This window comes from Etheostoma spectabile, chromosome 21, assembly GCF_008692095.1.
Source record: "Etheostoma spectabile isolate EspeVRDwgs_2016 chromosome 21, UIUC_Espe_1.0, whole genome shotgun sequence".
NCBI lineage: Eukaryota > Metazoa > Chordata > Actinopteri > Perciformes > Percidae > Etheostoma > Etheostoma spectabile.
Window position 1 is genome coordinate 9,235,884 of NC_045753.1, and position 18,311 is coordinate 9,254,194.

General features: G+C 40.9%; 1 protein-coding gene across 1 annotated transcript in view; it reads right to left on the reverse strand.

The window, feature by feature from the left end:
- The window catches only part of myo1d (myosin 1D), a 97,500-nt gene that overhangs the window by 875 nt on the left and 78,314 nt on the right, over positions 1 to 18,311 (reverse strand). The window lies entirely within an intron of this gene.

The following is an 18,311-nucleotide window of genomic DNA, read 5'->3' on the forward strand; positions in this document are numbered from 1 at the left end:
CACACACACACACACTCCACTTTGATATGCCCAGTCATAGTCTCTCTGTTTGGGGCCATAATTCACGCTTGCTCACACACAACAACTGTACTTTTGAATAAACTCAATTAATTCTTACTCATGCATCCTATCACATTATTATACACATGATTACACACTTTGCAGCAGTTGTGTCAGACTGAGACTAAGATTGATATTACTGTATATACTAAGCAAGGATGACTTTGTTTGCAAATGAGATGGAAAATATGTCTAAGGCCATGATCAGACTTGGTGTCTTTTTTGACAAGAAACAAGTTGACTAGGGGGCTTTTGTAGTTCAAAACAAAGAAAGAAAGAATGCTGGAAGCGTTTTGGTTCTGAAAACCTCAGTATAGAGTAGATTTAAAGAGTGCTGTGTGGAGCGGTGCTAGATGAAACAGCGCCCGAGCGATCTAGAGAATATACGATGTAACAAAGGGAGTTCCCTAAACAAGATGCACCCGGTCATATCATATAACTCCCTCCGATACCTTTTCCATTTTCATCCTGTTTTTATGTAAACGACAGGTCTCGCTAGTCCGCTGTCAAAAAAAGAGCTTGATGTATCAGAAAAGTTGAACTTTTTTTTAACTTCAAAAAGGTGCGCTGAGCTGCAGAAAAAACCCCATTAGCAATGGCGTTTAATAGAAGCATTCAGGACATTTTTTAAAACACGGTTCACTCCCCAGGATTATAATGTAAAACAGACGCCAACAGTGAACTGCCAAGGAGAGAAAGGACAGTGTTTATGAGGGACAACTTTAGGACAAGGATTATACTAAGATGTGTGATAGTTCTTTATTGGTTCAGAGATTCTCCAACAGATATTAATCAATGATTTGACTCAAATTGAAATGATTCGACCAGCTGCTTGTTTTTGATCCACTGGACACAGAGGTTTAGCTAAGGGCTAACGGCTGTAGCTTTAAATTGACCTTACAGACATAAGCGTGGTATCAAAACATCTCATCTACTCTCAACAAAAAAAGTACCTACCTAAAGTTCCTGATTGGCTTACAGCTTTGTTGAAAACGAAGCACGTAGATGCTCAGTGGGACAAGAGACATTTAATCTACAAGGAGCAATTGAATAAAGCCACAATAAGTTCAGGGTCACCTTTTACATTCATCGCACATCATATACAGTTGTTTGATTTTTGAGAATGTATGTAGGAGAGTATGACGCTGTGATGATATAGGTATGTGGAAGAGAATAATACTATATGTGCAGGATTATGCTTCGCTATGTTCTGAAACCCTCTCTGTGTGCATGTTTCAGCATGTACACTAAGAAAATGAAGATGAATAATGGAGAGGAAATCAAGCAGGAGCGCTGTTGAAGTAATGATCCATATGGCGTTGCCGGGCTAGATTGGCTTTTAGTGTCTGTCACGTCTAGTTAGACCCTTTCTGGGAGGATGGGTGCTTTGCCTCGTTTGCTCTTAAACAGGATCGATGACGAGACTCAAAGAGTGAGGAGTTAAGGCTGGGGTTCAGAGAAAAGAAAGAGAGAGGAAAATGTAATGTGATGTAAATGTGAAGGGGAATGAGATGATGAATGTGATAATAGCCCTCTGGCTGAGAGCGAGTGAGAGGAAGATGTAATGTAAATGTAAATGTGCTCAGAGAGGAGGGGTGTTAATATACATGCGTTTCTTTCTGTCCAGTAAAGTGCTCGTCTTGACACACTTTCTCACAGAAAGTCACTGGCTGCCTGCTATGTTCAGTTCCTGATTCGCTTAGGTAGATGCTCAGTGGGATAGCAAAAGACATTTTATCTGACAAGGGTCACCTTTTACACCTTTTACATTCATCACACATAATATGCAGTTGTTTGTTTTATGAGAATGTACAGTAAGTAGGATAGTGTGAGGCTGTGATGATGGAAGAGAATAATAATATATGTGCAGTATTATGCTGCTGTATGTTCTAAAACCCTCTCTGCATGCTTTGCAGTTCTTAAACAAATCCATTAAGTGCCATCACTGTCACAGCCACCCATCTCTTTCCCTCAAATCTAAAATTAGGAAATGAGTCGTGAACCTGATGACACCGACTTGTTGCGCAACTAGAATAAGTCATAAACAAGGAGCAAACGGCTCCTGCTGCCCACGCTGCACTCCTCTGCAGAATGTGTGCCTTTCTGTATGTCGGCTTTATGCAGAGCGCAGAAGCTCAGGGTAGCACTGATGCTGGTTTCCATGGCAACCCCCTGTGAACTGAACTCCCCCATCTGTCATGGCTGCCAGCCAGCCAATGGTACTCTGTGTGTTTGTGTACATATGTGTGTGTGTGTGTGTGTGTGTGTGTGTGTGTGTGTGTGTGTGTGTTGGTGTGTGTGTGTGTGACCTCCGTTATCCTCTTTTTTTCTTCTGGATGCGGTCTCCTCATCTTGTGACTTCTCCATCTTACGAAATGCCAGATGGCTGGGCTCTGCCCCACCCCCGTGTGGCTGTTTCCTCTCTGACAGTTTTTGTGAACAGTGGTGTTTTTCTTTGTGTAGGACTTCTCACATTCCACAGAAATATACCCACCAATGTCCACATGTACCAATGTACACCACACACACAACACACCACACACACCACACACACCACACACACACACACACACAAACCACACACCACACACACAAACACCACACACAAACACACACACACACACACACACACACACACACACACACACAGCTTCCATCGGATACACCAAACAGGACTTTGACAACTTTCTGATCCGTCCAAAGCTCGTCTCTGAATAAATACTCTAGCATTACAATGAAAACCAATAAAAGGCTTAAACTCTGAATAGAAATCATGATCAGTTGAGTCTTAAGGTCATTGGCTGGCCTTTCCTATCAGGATCTGGCCTGAGCCAGTCAGAGCCCCGAGGGCAGACTCAGTCCTCCCCTGGATGGTCTCTCCAACGGGAAAGTCAATTCTTTCCTTCTCCTTACCCCCATCTCTTTGTGTGTCTTTGCCCTTAATGCCATGCGAGTCCAGGCACACTGGTCCCCAAAAGTATCTCCTCTTTACTTGGAAGGATGGAGTCCAGGAGGAAAAGGAGAAGATGAGGAAAAGGATGAAGATAAATGGGATTGTAACAGAAGTAAAAATAAAAGGACAAAATTAGAGAGGCTCAAGAAAGAGATAAAGCGTAAATATTTTACTTTAGAAAAACAGCTTCACAATCATGTAGGTGCTACTCTGACTTGTAATAGGGAGAATGGTGCCTCTGTCATTGCAAGCCCAGAATGCCTGTTCTCGCACTACGTAACATTGGTGAGCGGGTACAATCTCCTGGGAGTGGAAGTGTGTAACGCACTACCACTGATTTTGGTAAAACAGGATCCTTTTTTAGGGAGGAAATGTTTTCTGGTTTATCCGTTATTGTACTGCGGCTCCTCTACCTCGAATCCCACTGATTTACGGAGTTTCCTGATGGACAGAAGGCTTTTCTTAGTCAAGTCATGCTAATCGCTAACTGTAGCTGCCGTCAGCTCAGTAGAACAGTTGATGGAACTGGGTTGAGCAGCCTCTACAGACATAATGGCGAAGAAACAGTCTACGATATAGAAGAAGCTAAGAAGAGAAAAGAAGAGAGTGACGGAGCAAGAGTAAATCTCAAACTGGTCGTTGGCGAGAACTTGGCAAAATGAAAAGCAGCCAGACAGACTTCGAGCTGGCCATCTTGCTGTTGGACTAGTAGGTAATATTAGCTGGATTGCTAAGTCTTGTGTTGTGTCACTTGAGATCATGAGTAATGTAAACATAACAAATGCATGTGCACAGCTGTCCGTATGTACGGTGCATAAGTGGGAAGATTCCAATGTTCCACAATGTTGCTTCAAAGGATGGCGAAAAGAAAGAGATTTACTGGAAAGACTACTCAGAGACTGGGTGCTGAAAGTATCAGAGTGGAATAAAGTGCTGAGAAATGAGAACGGTGGAAGAGAAGCGGGAGAGGACTATTTTCAGGACGCGGAGCCAAGATTACCTCCAGGCTTTGAAGCCACCCAGTCCCACTCTGAGTCATCCCTCTAATAGTGTACCTGGCTCTTCCCCAAGCTCTCTACTGCTGAAAAATATATGAGCGATGCATGTGGGGGAGAAGAACTGCTATGAAGACTCAGGACTTTGAGGAGGTGATCAAAGTTTGATCTTTCCGCACTTCCAACTATGATGACAGAGCCGTTTTAGGAGCTACTGAAGGAGCAAAAAAAAGAATTATTTCCAAATTATGTAGTTCAAACTCATTCCTGCTCTTCCAAACCGTCTGTTACTAAAGCTTGAAGACATCTAAAACTAAACCTACAGTACAACCTGATTTAAACCTACATGTGGTCAGAGTACATCAGGTAGCATCAGACCCAAGGCTGCGGACCCGATATAATATATAGATATATGAGTAGAAACACAGCTACCTTTAAAACATTGTCAAAGATATCCACAGGCTTTTTGATATGCGCACATATCGCAACGCCAACCTTTTCAAAAAGCTGGTTGAAGGACGCTGTGTTGGCAAAGTCCGACAAGTTCGCCATCGCTGGTAAACTAGGGGTGGGAAAAAAAATCAATTCTTAAATGCATCACGATTTTCTCTAGAACGATTCGATACTCGATTCTGATAAGTTAATAATTGATTATAATATATATATTATATTTTTTAAACGTGTTGATTTTGATTTAAAAGTTAGACATGCACAAATTTGAAAACAGAGTGACTGAGAGTATGGGATTATGGACAACAACAACTTAGAGTTTAGGCAAGAGTGCAAAAAAAAAGTTGTGTCTAAATACACATGATCTAATAAGACAGACACAAAAAAACACATATAGGCCGTTCATCTACTTTATCACATTACATCTGACCACCTCATGTTTCATTCTGACATGGAGGGTTACTGTGAGAGAAGGTGACCTTTACATGTTTGCATGTTGAAGGCTTAGGCATGGAATAACTACAAAATAAAAACCTAAGTCCACAATACATTTCATTGAAAAAATATTTAAATCACGCATGAAAATGTACATATAAAAATTGTTGCATCGAGATGCATCAATAATCAGTTTAGAGTCAAATCGTTGGCCTCTGAATCGGAAACCAATCGAATCGTGAGGTGCCCTGAGATTCCCACCCCTAATATTTTGTACAGCTAACGTAACGTTACATGTAAACAGGAATATAAGTAGAATATTCACCTTCATTAGCCATGTAAACAGCTTAGTTGGAATATTGTCTTTTTAGGAATAAAGGGCAAAACCCGAAATATAAAGTGTATAAACGTAGTCAGTGTCTCCACACACAGCGCTGACCAAGTGATGCCACGGTCTCGGTAAAAAAACAAACTTCAGTTTTCTCACATCAATATTTCAGCTCGTAAGAACCACACTGAGATCAAGAAAGCGTGTGGAGAAAGCACGCACAGTGAGAGAGAGAGTGTGTGTGTGTGTGTGTGTGTGTGTGTGTGTGTGTGTGTGTGTGTGTGTGTGTGTGTGTGTGTGTGAAGGTCAGACACCATGGGGCAGCACTGAAGGAGCACACACTGACACGCCATGCTGCCTTTATGATTGGATGATGGATAGCTAGGCTATTCTCTGACTCTGTGTGCACATTACACCAATATTTTCAGCAATCATTTGATCATTGGATTTGTGTCTACACAAACATTTGTCAGACACAATCTTTGAAAAAGCAGGATAAAGAAAAAAAAAACAATTTTCATGGAATTTAGGGGAAAGCAGAGCAGGGGCCAGAGATGAACGCATTATATTTTGGCCTTGTCTGCGCTTCTAGTTCACATGCTTATGTTTAGCAGGAATATTATTTACCATGTTCACTATCTCAGTTTAACATGTTAGCATTCCAACATTTGCTAATTGGCACTAAACAAACTGGGGATGGAATTTTGACATGACATGAACTAGATAAAAAGTCAGATGATCACTAAAGTTATTACAATTCATACTGAGATTCAGATAAATTTACTGTATGAACCAAATTTCATGACACATTATAAAATAGTTGCAGACATTTCAATCTTAACCACAAAAAATCAGGGGATCACCAAAGTCTGGAAGATTCATCGTCAAAATGTACAAAATCTTTAGCCAATTAATCTAGAAGATTGTGCAGCATGGCAAACAATGACTACAGTATTTTTAGATATTTGAGTAGAGACGGTTAAGTACAAGAAGTTTTAAGTCCACGTTTCTGTACCCCAACACTCTTTTTCTACATTTCTGTCTTCCTTTGTAGCTACCCACTTAACAACATATATTTGCATTTAACACCAGACCTTACACAGCATATCTCTTCTTCTCACTGTCACACCCTTTCTGTGTCTCACATGGCTCCATCACACATCCCACATGCTCCCGTGTGCTACATTCACACCAGAGAGGAAACGGAAAGATTCACACAGAGCATAGAAAAACACAAACCAGCATCACACTGAAGCTAACTGAACAAGCTTTTTTTAAAGATCATGTTCCCCTTTATTTGAAAGTGACAGTGGACAGACAGGAAATAGTTTCACCGCTTCACCAGTCTGGATGGATGAAACTGTTCTGGCCTCATCTGCCCCAGTTTAAAGTGTGAAAACTGCCTAAGAGGCTTTCTGAGTGCAGTTCTTTAATTAGCGTCCCCGTTCCAAAAGTTATACAGTTTTGCTAGTACTGCAACTGCAGATGTGGCATATGAATATTAAAGATAACGCAGGTGAGAGGCAGAGTTTAAGCCGTTTTGACGGCATGATGGGTGTGCTGATTTGAGATACAGTTATTGCAGTATGATACATGTACTTTAGCTCAGTGTTAAAAGAAGACTCGAGGGATATCTCAAGAGTGCAGACATCATATCAGTGAAAGTCAGGGTTAACACATCTTGACTGTAGATAATTTCTGCATTAGGTAACGTTGCACTCTTTGGGCCCTATTTTAATGATTTGAAAAGGTTACACTTAGTGTCATTAATAATTCACAGGTGTGTTTTGGGCGTAACATGCAATAAACCAACCAACGTGTCATCTCCCATTCAGGTGCGTTTGTACCTTGGTGCATTACTATTATGATGTCGGATTTGAACTGTATTATTTTTATTTTTAATCTTCTGCATGTACGTGTGCTGCTGTGCTTCCCTGTGTGTGTAACAAGCATAGTGTGCACGTGGTGTGCACGAGCCTGGGCGTATTTTAATAATGTGCTGTTAAAATAACAATGAAATGCTAAGTTATTGACTTTATTGTTTTATTTATTGTTGGTCAATGGCGCAATCACTTCCTGCTGCCGCAAGATAGCAACACGCCAAGAATGTACCTGAACACACCTCCTTGTAAGACCAGCACGCCCATGGGTGCAAAGATGGGCACAGGTGCATTTGCTATTTAAAATGACGTGGGTGCTGGATGGGAAATTAACAACTGAATCGGTCTTAAAATAGCAAAGACACCTGCGTTGGGCTTTTGAACCTTTCGCTCCTTCTCTTCCCTTTCTCATAAATACTTTTAAAATAACGTACTATCTGCACTTGTAGACCTTGACAAGACAGCTACAAATTGCAGAGAATTAAATGATTAGAGGCAAAAGAAGAAAAACCCCAAAGACCAGATGAAATGCAGCACTGAAATCCTTCTGCAGCAACCATCTTGGGTTATTTCAGCAGATTTGGTGCATCAGATTATATCATAAGGCAGACTATGCTTGCAGTATTTTTACTAAGCTTGGAAAGTTCAGTGAATCGGAGTATGGATAGCCTTTTTCCCTCCCTCTAATTGTCCGCTCCTTTCCTAAGTTGTTGATGATCTTTTCTCGTTTTAGAGAAAAAAAGAGCTGTACTCACAACAGGAGAGCTTACTAAGTAGGTCATTTAAAGAACGGGGTGAAAATGCACTGACTGCAAAAATGGTATTGATTAAAATGTCTGTAGAAGAGAAAAAAAGAGAAAGTAAAGTGTGTACATGGAGAAGTGGAGTTCAGAGGTGGAGCTGCCAAAGCGAGGCTTACATCAAAGGCGGCTATAAGCAGCTGAGCATCAGTACTGCTCCAGGCCTCCGCACCAGACAGAGAAGAGAGAAAGATCAGCAGCTAAACCGACTGGTTCATCGTACTCTCAAACATGAGATCGTCCTATAAGACACATTTGACTTAACAGTGTTTTTACTCCCCAAAACTCCCATGAGGCTCCATTTGAAGCTGGATCACACATGAACAGTAAACCCAAGCCCTTCTTGTTAGTATGCTAAGCTAGTATCATGCACTGTAAGCAAGACCTGGGGTGCTGCAGTGGCTGAATATCACGGTCCTCCGAGGTGTCTGGAATAAAAGGCTTTTTGTGATCCTCAAGTGCAAAAGAATAAATATTTAATACATTTATTTACCAGTTTTTCGGTTTTGGTTTAAATCTCTCAAGCTGAAAACAAAAGATTTAGCAGCTGCTGTGTTATCTGATGAAAACTGTAACTAACAACTACTGCATTTCAGATGTTTTTAGTTACATACAGTATATCATACATTTCTATTTTCTTATAGACAAATATAGCTTTAAAAGACTTCCGAAAAGACTAAATTTAGTCTTAAGGATATACTATATGTACTAAGATGCGTAAGAGGCTCATAAGACAAAAATGTTTTTCAGGCTTTCAGCTTATTTCCTTTAATGGAGACACAAATGGTATAAACTAATTTACTGCTATGAATCTTTTTATTCAATTATCAAAGAGCTATTTTGGGGTATTTGTTTGAAAAAGCTGTTCCTTTGCCACATTCTACAATACAGTGCGGCCACTGATTTAAATCACTTCACAGCCCAGCGCAATTCCTTGCAAAACCCTTGAGCAGAGCAGAATATGGAGTAGATGGCAACATTTGGGCCTACCACTGGTAGGTTGTCCACATGGCATCTGGAGGTAAACCCTCCCCATTCCCACAGGACAGCGGGAGAATAATGGCTATCAATAACAGCTACTCGTGCCAGCTGTTGTAAGGAGTCCAGTGTTCACAGATGGCCTGGTTAAACAAAGGGACACACTTCTTACCGCTATGTCTCTCTGTTTAAGAGATCAGTGGGAGATGAAACACAACCGGAAATGTACAAAGCAAAGGCCTCCATCTCTAGGGGATGCTGTAGTTGCTCCACAGATGGTGGAGGCTATCTCACACTGCAGAGCCATAATGACCACATAGCAGGAGAGTTAAACCAGTGTGTGTGTGTGTGTGTGTGTGTGTGTGTGTGTGTGTGTGTGTGTGTGTGCGTGCGCGCATTTGGTCAACGGTGTGCTGGATCCTGTCATTGGGGTTGTCTTGGTACTGTGAAATCAGTGAGCTAAATCACTGATCAGCTGCGTGGTTGGCCTTTCAGAAGGACTCTCCAACGTCTCAAGGCTGAATGGAGTTTAAAACACATTAGGTCAATCAATAAGCCGGAGCACACTGAGTCAAAACAGAAAAGAAAGACAGGCTGCCTCAATTAGTTGCTCGTTACTGAAGGAAGACTGCTTACTTTTCAAGTGGCTACACCTCCAATTCTGCTTATTAAAGGCAATCAATACGTCACTCAAAGGTTCATCTATTTTCATCCACTGACAGGTCACGGCAGGAAGGTTTGAATGTCAAGAATGAGTCACCATCAGGGACAGGCATCTTGTGGTTGGCGCCGGTCTCAGTGTTGCTTCTAGACTACTTTAAAGTGTGTTAAAAATGAAGTCCAATTTTTTTTTTTACCATTCACTGCTCCACGTGCTGGCACTATGTACAGTTTTCACTGCTAGTACTACGACTAGGAAAAGTAACATTAACGTCATAAACAACGGATTAGATTCTTGTCTTTTCCATTATTTTTCAGAAAGTTTACAACTGAAACTTTCAAAATATAGTTTTTTTTTCTTAAACTATCTCAAAACTAATAACAATCAATGCCAAATCTAGAAGGGCACTTGGAGAGCGCAGACCACCGCCAAGGTCATCCCTGATATCACAATGGCAGTGGAGTGTGAACTTTCTAGGGCTGTACCCTGTAACCCTGGACCCTTTTTGTATTTTAGTATTTGGCTGTTTCATTTTTGCTCCCTGTGTTTTCCTTGGACTTTGCAATTAATAAATCCTTATTTACCTGCTCCCGCCTGCCTCACTCATCTCTGCTATTGGGTCCTCATTCCGCTACATCGTAACTCTGGTCTGCTTAAAAATAGGGGACTCTGTTCGCTTCCAAGTGAACTACAGTTTGGTTCACTTCAGGTGAGATTGCAATCCAACCCAAATACAGGAAGTGAAGCGAAAACGGAGCATTTACAAGCCTACAATTTCAACCTTGCACACAACTAACTGATTTATATGATTTAAGGGACAATACTTTTCTGATCCAGACGTTGTTCTGAGCATCTCTGTCTGTCTGTCTGTCTGTCTGTCTGTCTGTCTGTCTGTCGGCTGCTTCTCAAATATAGAAACACTAAAGCAGAACCAGAAAACCCAAGATGTTATAAATTTGTTGTTGCTCCATTATTTCGGACACCAGAAGTGTCTGTAAATTTTGGATATTCTGGTTCCAATCTCTTGTAAATATATTTCTCAGTTTCTATTTATAAACCCATTGCTAAATTTGCCTAGATTTATTTATTTCTTCCTAGCGTGTCGTGGAGTTTTGTCTCTTGAGCTAGAAGCTCTTTTGACCATGTTTTACAGTTTCAAGAGTATTATTTGACCCAGAATACACATTGAATTAGTTTTACTTTATTCTGGAACTAGAAAGTTTTGCGTAATTAAACGTAGAAATGTATATATTGTCTGTGATGTACAGTATATCACACAGAAATATATAATTTAGAGACTTCTGAAAACGGCTGAATGAATAAAAAGTCCTTTTAGGCTTTTGAAAAAACCTAAACTGTCCCTTTTGAAGTCAATCTGTAATGTCTTATGAACTCCTTTGTGCTGACCGATGTTTTACTATTTGCTTGATTAAAGTCACAGTCAAAGAATCTCTGTGCAAACAGCCCCAGGTCAGTACAGTTGACTTTCCCCGGGGCTGGACGTTTACAGTGGGATAAAAACGAAAAATGAATAGATAAAATGGAAGGAGAGGGGGAGAAAGCAAGGTGAGGTGGAAAGAGGGAGGGATGGAGGTGTAATTAATGAGTGATGTGAAGGAGATCAAATGATGGGAGGATGAGGTGAAGGGATGGGGAATGTGGGAAGCAGAATGAATAAGCATGATGAAAACAGGTTAAGTGGGAGGGGGGGAGGGGCTAATCATTATTGGGCTGACAGTGGGAGATGGTCTAGTGCTGTTGCTGGGTGGAATATTTGTGTGTAGGGGGAGGGGATGGAGGATTATGGGGGTAAATGTAGATGTCACTAAAGAGATGCAGTCTAACAAATTAAAGCTGCTACAGTACTGTACTGTCGTAACTGTACACCACGTGTCTGATGATTTTATCCACAGAGACAGTGAGTACATCTCACATACATTTGGTACGAGGAAAGCTCCCCTGGGAATGCTGAGGCAGCCATTCTAAGAGTGTAGAAGTTTAAATATAGCTCACACCATCAGACCCATGTAAGGTGTATATACACACACACACCCACCCACCCACCCACCCACCCACCCACACACACACACACACCCCCACACACCCACACACACACACACACGGCATGTTAAATGTTAAATTGGAATAAGCCTAAACCAGCAGCTTACTTTACTTACAGTAAATGTGGCATGCACACGCAGCATTAAGGGTGTTCATCCTGAGAATTATTAATCTAAGGTACAGATGAGTCATTTGTAATAGGATATAAGTAATTTGTGTTTAAAAATGACCAAAAAATGTAATCCTCTGATCCCTGCTTGAATCTGCACTGATTGTTCATGGACACATGCGTTCCTTTCAAATTACACCACATATTGTACTTCACACAGCAGCTTTTTTGCAGCTCGTTTAAGATGGACACCAGCAACATTTAAAATAACCATAATAGTACCTACATTTCGTTAATTGAGTTATAATAAAGTGGGAAATGGCCAAAACTGATTCCTAACAGTCTCAAACCTGAAGATTATCAGTTTAATGTGAAAACTAGCCAATCCTCAAATTTGAGAAGCCTGAACCTGAGAATTTGGGGCATTTTTGCTTAAAAAGTGACAAGTACTTGGCCATGAATTTTTTTGCAGATAATTTTTCTGTTGATTCAAGTAATTGATTAATTGACTGAGTTTTAGTTGTAATTCCAGTATCAGTAGCCTACTGGTGACTGACTGCACAGACACTATTTATTAGTCTGTGAATATGGTGATGATTTGCGCTAAGCCTATCATTCAATTTGCCCTCGCAATCTGTAATTAGTGTCTGATTTACTAAGACGGAAACTAATTATGACGATCAACAGCTGGGACTGTGTTTGAGGGGAAGCTAAAAGGCAAAGTTCACAGATGGGATTTGTCTGAGATCATCAAGCTCAGAAAACAAAATCATAATGATCCTGAAATAGAAATGGTCATTAATGAAGTAACGACAATCCAAATATTGACAATAATAACCGAGGCTGTAATTAAACTTCAGAGGAAGAGAATTTTCCACGCAAAACTGATCCTCGGAAAGAGTGCAACACTTGTATCTCTTCCCATTAGAATGCATTTGAACTAAGGCTTAATAATTCTCTCCCCGAGTGCTAAATCTGTCAAACGGTCAGAGCTAATTACACGAGTGCAATTTTGTTCAATTGTATGATGAGATTTCATGCATTATCGCAGCGCTGGAGGATGTGACGTCAACAGTCAGCGGCCGAGATGACTTCTGTAGAAGATGATGCGTCAGCTAGCAACTATCAGCGGTTTTCTGATTGTTTGGTCTATAAAATGTTACACATGACATGGTGACAAATACTCATTCTCAACAGCCCCAGATGATGTCTGGAAGTTGCCAAATATCCAAATATATATGTTAAATTTGCAATGATTTATCCATCTGGGAGGCAAAAGTTTGCTTTAAAAAAGACTGGAAAGATGAATCAACAACCTTAACAGTTGTGTCGTAAAGTAGTTGTTTCAGCACTTGTTCACTATGCAGCTTTATGTTCCACCCAGTCATCTGTCAGGTTTTTTGTGCAGCACCCAAGCAGCAATTTTCTTGAGGGAGGACCTCGCCAATACTGTATGTGCACCTAAGTCTTCCACAAACCTAGGGAAAACATTGATCTGTTACTTAAGCTTGTGCCAGTGTCTGTGCTTACTTATGCATTATAAAAAAAAACACATGGTGCTATTAGCAAGGTGGATGTCCTTGTGTGTAAGAGAAAGGTTGTTTGGCAGTTATTTGGGGCTAGCTGAAGTGGAAATGTAGGTCAGATCGAGCTGCACATTCACACTTTTATTCATACGCAACCTCGGACACATGCTGCACTTTTCCAAACCTTTAGATATTATCTCTAATGTGTACTTACACAGTCAGCACACATAAACACATCATTGCAGACCAAACACAAACACAGAAACACAAACACACACACACAAACACACACGCATGCTGGCCACTCTCCATCCATCACTCCAGCCAGCCAGCCTCCTCCCCCAGGCTGCAGCACAGTGCCAATGCGACGAGCAGGACTCCCCGATGGCCCACATAACAATGACAGTGAGTGTGCGTATGAGTGTCTTTCATGTGTTTGGGAGAATTTGTGAACTCGCATTGCAATTTGACTTTGCAAATTGGTTGTTATATAATGCAGATAGATTAAGACCCTATGATGACTGAAACAGAAGACTGCTCAAGTTTTCCACAAAGAAAATGTATTTTCTCTGTACTAGTGCAAATAAAATCCATAGTTTTTGATACCAAACAATACTTTTTGCTTTAAACCTTACTTTGAGAAATGTTCAGCAAAACCCTTTTTTAAATTAACAGAAGAAGCCAAGTTCCTAAATGTAAAGTCCTGTCTAAAAACAGTAGTTGTAAAGAAGATTGCAGACGTTTTGGTTCCAACTCTATAGTCGATGCTACGGACACAAAACAAACATGAATAGAGGACTAATATCCTGCTCTAATTGTTTGTAAAGCTAAAATACAAGCTTGTGCTGATCTTCTCTGACACACATTTCATCCCTCCATCCATCTCTCTTTCTCTCTAATTTTTATATTCCTCTCACATTTAGCCCGTTCTACAATATTTGCTTTTGTTGTGTCTTTGCTTCTCTGTCTGTGGTCAGGGACAAGATGTTGCTGTTATTATTATTTCTAGCCAGCAGGGTTATTAATGGATCGCATACGTATCAGACAAACATGGATCCAATGGTTGCCATGGGAACTGCATCCGCAGCGCCCCAGTAAGGAGGGAGGGAGAGCGAGAGAGACAGGAGGAGAAGTGGAATGTGAAGTGAAAAACAAGAGGGGGAGGGAGCAGCAGTGGGGAGGGTAATAAATGGAGAAAGAGGAAATAGAAGAGGAGGGATGGAGCAAAAGAGGAGAAGCCCACTTCTATCAGTCGGAAATATTTGATTCAGCAGAAAAGGTGACCTTGGTGAGGAAGACAAAGGCAGTATGGCTTTCTCTCTTTGTTTTTTATCCTCTCTCTCTCTCTTTCTCTCTCTCTCATGCTCCTTTTATCTTACTGTTATGTTAGTGCCATATCCAGCTATTACAGAAATAAACTTTGAAACATTTATGTAACAATAGTTTTTTGTTACGCTCTATTACTCTCTCTGACGCTAAAACACTGAGCAACAGATGTAATTCTTCGGGAAAAAAAGGATAGCCTTCTTTTATTAAAGGGTCATTCCAGTGATTTATCTTTATGCTTATGTATCTTTATGTTTATCTTTATGTACTTCACATCACAGCTAACCATTTGCCAATGTGTTGAAATTTGTGTTGTTTTACACCAATTCCAAGCAGGCATGTGCCAAACTGATACACTAGTATGACGCCAACATGTCTGCAGTCACTCTTACTACTGCAGACTGATCTGACTCCTGACGGGTTACCTGAACCACAACGAAATCCAATTTGTTTTTTGGCGGATCAATACATGTATCCATTTTTTTAATCCTCAACATCTTCTTCATCTATTTCTCCTTTTAGAAATCATTTCTGCATTGTTTGCAATCTCTTCCATGATCTCACCTCCCTCCCTCTTAGCTCACTGTTCCTGACACACTCTCACTAACACTCTCTGTGTTTCCTCTGTCGTCAATCCACTTTTTTTCCCCCCGAAGCAGGCTGGCTTAGCACTTCCCCAAATCCTTTCTTCAGTGTCAGGAGCAGACGGGGGGGTAAACATGCCGGTCTTAGGGGAAAGAGGGACAGGAGAGAAAGGCAGAAACAAAATATGACCACATCTCAGATCAATGAAGGGCTGTGCTTCATGTGCAGCACACATAGACTGTATGGCAGCCCGCTACTGCTGACTCAAACTGTAGGGTGGGTGAAGAGGTGAGGGTGAAGCAAAGGAAGAATGAAGGAGAGTGGAGCTTAGAGGAGAGTAAGTATATGTATATGCTCTATAAACATCTGTCACAGAGGCAGATTTGGACAGTTTTGGAGGCAGATTTGGACATCAAGCACCATCTCTTTGGTATTATCCACGTTCAGCAGCAGCTGATTTTGACCAGATCACTCCACAAAGTTGTCCACTAACGCTCTGTACTCCCCCTCTTGTCCATCCCCTATACACCCAACAACTGCAGAGTCATCAGAAAACTTCTGTAGGTGACATGACTCTGAGTTGTACTGGAGGTCTGTGGGGTATAAGGTGAACAGAAAAGGAGACAGCACAGTCCCCTGTGGAGCTCCCGTACCACTCATCACCACATCAGACAGAACACGGTCCAGAAAGACAAACTGTGGTCTATCTGTCAGGTAGTCATTGGTCCAGGAGACTGTGGACGCACCGACACCCATCTGCAGCTTCTCACCTAGTAGCAGAGGAAGGGTGGTGTTGAATGCACTGGAGAAATAAAAAAATGTGATTCTCCCAGTGCCGGCACCGCCATCCGGGTGCATATGGGCTCGTGCAAATGACCCATTTCCTGGGAATCCCGGGAAATAGCTGTTTTTATTTATTTATTTAGACCAAGTAATTTATTGATATAATTCAAATATGCGTTCCCAAATCCCAAACTGACATTTCTAATATTATTTGTATTATTACTTGGGCAAAAAAACACAGTTTATGTCCATCATCAGCACAGTTTGCAATGATCAATTCTGCTGCGTGATCAAATGAGCTGCGTGTGTGACATCTGCTGCAGCGCTAATTATGAAATGCCAGGTGGAATGTTTATGACATGTCTTCTAAAAATCTAGGCAACCCGTTTAAAACCAATATTTTACAGAATTGTTTCTTTTAGTTTACAAAGCATTCTAACCCTGCCCTTTCTTTTTCTTCTGGAAGTGTGCATTCAGAAGCAGAGTGCGTGGATAGACATTTTTGTGACAAATTGGTAGAAGAAAACGCTCTCTCTGCCTCCACGGATGTAGACTACTGCTGCGTAATGAATTTAGAGAGCCTTTATTACCGTAGCTACATTACAGCACTGCCGCATGCATCAACGTAACCATATGACAACATTAGACATGCACTCCTTGCGTTTTTTTATTTCATTTTATTTCCCGTCATAACCTTTCCCGGGAATCGTGATCAGATTTCCCAGGAATTCCGTTTCCTGGGATTAAACCTAATGACATTCCCATCAGCCTCAGCTGCCTTTTGTATCTAATGCCACTTAATGTTAGCATGCTAACATGCTAAACTAAGATTGTGAACATGGTAAATATTATATCTGCTAAATATCAGTTTGTTAGCATTGACATGGTGCATACGTTAGCATACTGACATTGGCACTTAGCTCAAAGCACCCCTTTAGTAAAGGACTTGAATTATTAATAATTTATCAAAATCCCAGCTGGGTATTGACCCTCAACATGTGTCCGTCATCTGTCAAGTACTGGGCTTTGCCAGACCTTCCTCCACAGTGCTGCGAAGGAGGGTCTGGTTAGTCCACACAGCATTCCAATATGGGAGAAAAACGTGCTCTGGTTTATTGGCTTTTCTTTAAACCAATCACAATCGTCTTGGGCGGTACTAAGCCCTGCACAGAGCCCCGGTGCCGCTGCAAAATAGCCTCGGGAAGGAACTTTACCCTGCAGAGATCTGAGGAGCAGTTAACCATAGTCCTCATAAATCCACAGCAGTTTAAAATGCCAACACAAAGGAAGCGGAAAGTAACTGAAATCCGTCCAAAAAAAAAGACATAGGCTGATGGCGAAATTTCCGGCGGCAACGGGGCAAGGTGGAGGATATAGACTAGTCAAGTACTAAAAGCTCTCATGTCGGTTCGGCTCAGATTTTTCATGTTGTTTACTTATTCTTTGATAAGATTTCCTAATTTCACCCTTTCATGTTACCCTCTGAGAATTATTATCATTGACGCAAAGTTTAGTACAGCTGCTTGTGATCTAACAAAATTTAATATTTTTTTAAATAGTAAATCATGCTTTTATTTGACAAAGTATGGTAAAGTATATCTGCAATGAAGTCAGGTATTGTATTGCCACTAATAATATATTTTTTTCAATATCAAAATTGCTGTCGATACATTTTCTGTCCATGGATTAATCAATTAACCATTTCAGCACCAAAACTATAAATTTACTGGATGCACCAAAACATAGAGGACAGAGGACACTCGGGTTAATAAAATCCTGTCACGCATGCACACAAAACACACACATGCACACACACAATCAATCCACTGCACAGGGTGTTTCATTAGTCACTGTGGACACTGACAGCAGCAGTAGCAGTTGGTGGAGCATAAACCAAGCTGTTGCTACAGAAACAATCCACACTGCTTTTCTAAGAAACCAACTCCAGCTGCTAAGCTTACACAACACAGAAACTACAAACACGGGAAGACAGAGGGGATTATGAGAACCAGGGATTTAACAAGTGTTGGTCATGGGGCAACTTTATCATTAGGTTGTGATTGACACACAAAGAGAGGAGTAGAGAGAGGAGTAGAGAGAGAGAGAGAGTGTGTGTGCTGTAAACACATTTTGCAAAACGTTAAGATGATATAAACATATCTAATGTCACATTTGTCTTCAGTTACAAGACAATTCCTGCATGTAAATGTATCAAGTCTTTAAACTGTAGCGAACCACCTGTGAGAATTGAGGATGCGGATGAATAATTCAACACTAAGCTATTTTTTCATTCAGATCTCAGTGGGAAAGGTGTGAAGCATGTGTTTGATAGAGAAATAACCAGCTAGAAATGTTGGCAAATCGAATAAGAAGAAATCCAA